Source organism: Thunnus thynnus, chromosome 19, assembly GCF_963924715.1.
Source record: "Thunnus thynnus chromosome 19, fThuThy2.1, whole genome shotgun sequence".
Lineage (NCBI taxonomy): Eukaryota > Metazoa > Chordata > Actinopteri > Scombriformes > Scombridae > Thunnus > Thunnus thynnus.
The window spans coordinates 27,042,770-27,048,769 of NC_089535.1; the positions used below are offsets into that span (position 1 = coordinate 27,042,770).

At 38.5% G+C, this 6,000-nt stretch overlaps 1 protein-coding gene across 1 annotated transcript in view; it reads right to left on the reverse strand.

Annotated features, from left to right (window-relative positions):
• dcc (DCC netrin 1 receptor) overlaps positions 1-6,000 on the reverse strand; it is a 193,189-nt gene that overhangs the window by 105,155 nt on the left and 82,034 nt on the right. The gene's annotated exons all lie outside the window — the stretch shown is intronic.

Genomic DNA, 6,000 nt, shown 5'->3' on the forward strand with positions numbered 1-6,000 from the left:
CTTTCACCACAACTCCATCCATGAAAAAGAGCTAACTAGACCCCCTCCTTTCAATAATGTGGGACGAACATTATGCTAAGTGTGCAAGAGCTGCAGATGACTCAGACAACGAAAGTGCCCTCTAGTGGGAATCGATGCTAACATTAGCAAGCTAGCTTGCTAGCTTCCATTTTTCGAGTGGAATAAAAATAGCATGATGGATCCTCCCAAATGTTGAATATTGTAAAGGAACATCACTAACTGCACTAACTGGTGTTGTTGAAAAAAAGGAAAAAATATCTTGTATCATCTAGGGGTGATAACCATGGTCTTTAAAAAATTAAATATTGATACTATGTTAATAATTCACATATGATAATATTGTGTAAATAATCCAGCGTTTCTTAAAACCCCTTAATGTTCCATGTCCTCATCTTCCCATGTATTCTCCGTCATAACTCACGTTAGCATGTAAATATTAGCAACATCTCAGTATCAAAATGGCAGCTGCACTCTGACCTTTCAACTGACACCTCACTGGACCCAAAAGGAGCTTCCATGTCCTGTCCACAGCCTACAATACCCAACAAGAGTCTGCACTGAATGGAGGTGCCTGCACCTCGTCTTTCATGTAAAGACTGAGCCAAAAGGAACAGATTCTGCCGATGACTGGTGCTTCAAATAGCCAATGAAATTCCAAAAATGACCATATGCTGCTTTATTGCTCTTTATAAAACCACACCATGGAAATATGTAAATATAAATAGTTTGCTGTGATTTACTTTTTATATGAACTGCTTTTCCACCATAGAACTTGTTTTGACTCTTTTATATGCACAAAGTTTAGTTTCAGCAGGGGAACAAAGCACTACAATGTATTTATGCTTCAGTTACTCTGAAGCAGGGGTTATTTGGTCTCTCTAAATAGCCTTTTTTTTGGAAGATGGCTAGATACACCATTAGAAAAACGTGTAGAATATTAACTTTCTGTAGTATGTACAGTTATGGTTACCAACTCTCTTTCCATGTCCCTAAACTCGTATTTTGAGAGTAATTAATTTGCCAGAGGAGAGGCAAAACACACAATAAACAAAGTTAAAGATGATTTGACTGATAGCATTATTTATCTATTTTTTCCAAATTTTCTATAGATATTGCGATAATATTGTTATCGTGAATTCTTTTGGCCACGATAATCGTGTTGTGAAAATCTGATATCGTGACAGCCCTAATATCAACCATAGACTGTATATAAACATGGATGTAGGGAGGTGTGACATCACCTGTCGGTTTGCCTTGGAGCTGGTTTGAGGCCCAGACATGCAGTTTATGTCGGCATCATCTTTTAACTTTAGAGCCAGGACTGTCCAAATAAGGAGTGTTGGGCGTTGCCTTTCACACTCTGGAAACACACCCCGCTACCCCGGACCCAAGCTAATGCTAGCTTACTGGGAACACCAAGCGGTGCACATGTTGGGCTAACATTAGCTATGTTAGCTTAAATGTGCTAATAGGGCAGATATCATACTCAAGTAACATCAAACTTACTAATATTGCATCTATAATCACACTCAGGCCTGAATTTGTCATGTTCTGCTAGCACTTTCTATGTTTTGTGTTCAGATTTTCAATTTAGTTCCTATTTTATTTTGAAATGTCTTCTGTTTGTGTTTTGTTACTTTTACTTCCAGCATTTTCCCACCTTTGTTGATTGCCTCATGTGTTTCACCTGTGTCTCATTTCACTCACCTGTGTTTAGTTACTAATCAGTCCCTGTGTATTTGAAGCCCAGTGTTTCCCCTCTTTAGTTGCCAGATTGTCTTCATCGTAGATTTTGGAAGTCAGACTTCTTGCCATTCCTTGTTGTTTCCCTCGTATTATCTCAGTGCTCCTAGTGTATTTGTTCTTAGTTTCCCACTGAGCAGTTCTTGTGTACTAACTGTGGACAGTTTCTGGAAACTTTGCCTTCTGCCTTTTCCCCATTTGGATTTGTTTGCCACCCAAACAGTCTTTTTGAAAGGAAGTCAGTTGGAGCGTCTGGTGTCTGTTGGGGGGCACTTTAAGGTACTTCTGCATTGCCTTCAGCCTCATGCCGTGGTAACTGCTGCTTGGTATCAACTTTCATGGGATATTCAGTATGATGTTCTGCAGTCAGTACCGCATTACAAAAATTAACAGCAGGTCTCCTAGCAACACTAGCTCTCACATGTCAGTCAACCTTTGTGATGGGACATGCCCACATAGAGGCTTGAAGCTTTAACACTATTTTCACAAATATGTCCAAAAAAGGTTTTGGTCTCTTTTGAAAAATATGCACAGTGGCTGGAGTATCATTATAATTTATATTTCCTTCCCCAAAATGTGGAAAATAAAAAAAGGAACTTCTGTCACACTGCTATAGAACAGCATTTCTCTACATTAATTGTATTAAGACTCACCCTGGTTGCTACTTTAGACATGTTTAATTGCGTCTTGAATTCACTGAATAAATGCAAACAGAAGCTACAGATTCTTTTGCTTGTGAGAGGCTTAATGGAGAACTTTGTGAAGCAGGATGTTTCCAAAAGGCCAGAATGAACTATGGCTTATAAAGCCCTCATAGAGAGATAATAACTAACAGTTTTCACAATGAATTCTGTAAAACTTCATTTCATGTCAGCAGAAGTCAAATGAACACTTTGAGCTGAGCTCAGCTGGACCCTTCACTGCTGGTTCTTTTAATGAATCTTTAAATGAGTCAAGCACATCTGACTCCTGCAGAGACTCACTGGGAGGTTTAGTACTCCAACAGGAAACCTCCCAAAAGCTATTCTTAGACGAGTAATTGAGCTGAAATGTGAAATTCGTGGTATGCTGGATGTTGACAGAATCCCCTCCTGATCCCTACTTTGAAAGCCAGAGAGACAGTGACCCTGGCTGGACTCTCTGGAGAATTCTGGGTAAAAACCCCCCAGACTGACATACATACTCTAAACTCTGGCTGTGTGTTCAACCAAGCATTCAACAACAGCACACACACACACACACACACACAACCACACACACTCTGACAGTAACGCTCCACTGACTGGAGGAAAGTTGAGAAAATGTCAGATTTGTCTAAAAAGTTGGTTTGACAGCAGAAACTTGACAAGAGCAGTAAGATTCATATTTTCTCCTTCAGCAATAAGCTGCAGAGAAACTGACTGAGGCTGGACACACACACACACACGCACGCACACACACACACACATACACAGTCTGTGTTTATGTACTTGTGTGGCAATTATGGAGTGAGCATGATGCTGCAGGAGTTCACATACAGTTTTTAGAGATTTCAACATTTTAAAAAAATCTCTCCCCTTTTAATTAATGTTGCTATGTCAACAAAACTGCAAGGTCTACCCATCTATTACAATTTAACAATCCTAATTGCAGGCTATTAAAAAGAATCTAAAGAGTCGGCTGCTACACTCACATACGGGGATACGCTTCTCACTGCAACATATATCCAACCCATCCACCATCCACCTATAGACTGAGTCAACATCCCCTAAAAGGAGAAGTCATCATCATCACTCCCTACGTTGCTGAGCTTTCTTTGTGGGCAAAGTCAGAGCCTAAAGGCTAAACCTCAATGCTGCACATATTCAACATTCAAAACGTACAATTATATATTATATACAATTGGACTTTTGTGCCTGTTTCTGTGTCAATGTGGTGAATGTTTGCAAGGTGCTCCTTATTGCATAGACATTTAAGAAAGGACAACAAAACAATAGAACAACAGTAATAAATAAATAATAATAATTAAAATAATGTAAAAGTGATCCACCTTCAAAAAGCAGATGGGATTTATATGGGCTATACGGAAGGTTAAGATGGGAAATGAAACAAAAATCACAATGACATCTGATATAGAGTAGTTGCACCACAAAAATATCCAGATATAATGAAAATACAGACCTAGTATTAAACCTGATTCTTAGAGAGAAAAATAGTGCAATAATTATATATAAATTTATAATAAATAAAATAAAATATTTGGTGCCATACGGACTATGGGGGCGGAGAGTTGTGGCAACCTGTTAGTGCTGCTTAGTAAATTTGTTCTTCAGTGTTTCTGACCAAAACAAACATATTTTGACCACTTTCAATGTTTTTTTGTAGTTTGTTACATATATATGTATGTATGTATACTGTACAGCTGAAGCATTGGAGCAGAAAAGATGATGGAGGTTGTCCAAATTCGTGCTCAGCTGTGATTGGTGGATTGAGGACAACAGGTGGTGTTTAGGAATAGAACTGCTACTCCTACTGCTGTTAGAACTACAAGATCTTTAATAAAAGTATTTCCCTCTCGTCTTCATCTACAGGGAGGTCAGAGGTCATTATGTGGAGCTGGCAGGGCTTTCTGAGAAACACTTGAGCAGGGTTGTAAACAGTACAGCCATGTAGCTAGGTATTCAGCCTGAATTTATCTTAGCAGCAGCCTATTCAGCCCTGCATCTCTCCCTCTCTCTCTCTGTTTAGTAGAATACTCCTCCTTTTCAAACTTGTATCATGAGGCTTTAAACTGCCAGGCAGCTCTGACATCACTGATCGATCAGCCCTGACCTGAGAGCCGATCAGCAGAGAAATATCAATCACATGCAGGAAAAAAAAAGCGGACAGGAACTAAATTAGGTCAGCTCTCCACAGACTGTCTCAACCTCCTCTTTATGGACATAAATTATGAGCTGTGTTTGAAAACATTCATCATGTTCTCTGCTGCTGCTTTCTGAACAGGAGGAACATCTGATGAAACAGGTCACATCTCTGAAGGTACTAGAGGGTAATCATTTTATTTCAACTCTCCTCTACATCACATACCTGTAAGCGTAACTTTATTTGACTTTTTACAGATCGCTTTCAGACATATAAGAGCTGCAATAAGTTACTGGTGGAAACCCAACATTTCAAGTTGATTTACTTATTGAATGGGACAGTGTGCAGTTTGAAACATTAAAGATGCACTGCACCAGAGTTAGCTTGAAGCTAATTTGCATCTGTAGTCCCAGACAGAACAACAGCACAACAACAAACAGTAAAAAGCAAAAAAAAACAACATTAAAATTAAATTAAACTTGTAACATGTAAAAAATAAAACACCCACTGCCTTTGAAAGCATTTTTGGGATGCTGTATAGTAATATTTTAAGCTCAGTACATTTACATATTAGACATTATTATACTGCTATACATGAATCTTTGAGGTACTATATAGTGTATATATTATATGTAGATATGTATATAACTCTTCTCTCTGTTCATTAAATTCTCAGCTGCTTTTACAGATTACAGCAGATGGGGGGAGCTGATGTGATTGGCTGTTAGACTAATTGGGCGCCAACTTCTTTGGATTCTTTGGCTGTTCTGGGTTGTGTCCATATATATGTACAGTATTTTACATATTTATATGTTCATGTTGTATTTTGAACTGCTGCTGCAAGGTGAATTTCCATTTTCTTCTTTTTCTCTCAAGCACCTTCTAGCTGCCCCCTGCATGGCCCCGGGCCCCTGACCCGCGGAGGTCATCACTTTCTATTTCATATAAAATATGTGTTTTTTATTGAATATGAGTGAACAAGAGTTAATACCCATGAAAATACAGTATGTCGAAGCGACCTCTGTAGCATTCTCATCCCATAAATCACACTAGCAGTTTGGACAGTAAACAGAGGAAAATTAAACGAGCTGGGAATATGGGCAAAAAAAATAAAATGAAATAAAAAAATATATTTGTGGATCACATCAATCAGTAAAATGAGGCCAGATCACCAGAGGGAAACTGATGACTGATGGCAGTGTCACAGTTTAAATGTGTCAGAATAAACAGTCATCATTCACTTTCAGGGTAGAAACCTGGAAAATCAGCCAGAAATGTGTTTAAAGAACAGTTTATGAAGGTAACTTTATAAAGAAGCTCACATCTTGTGAGATCATTGAAAATCTATCACATTATAAAATAATACTGCATTTTCTTTGCTGCTAATACCAGCAG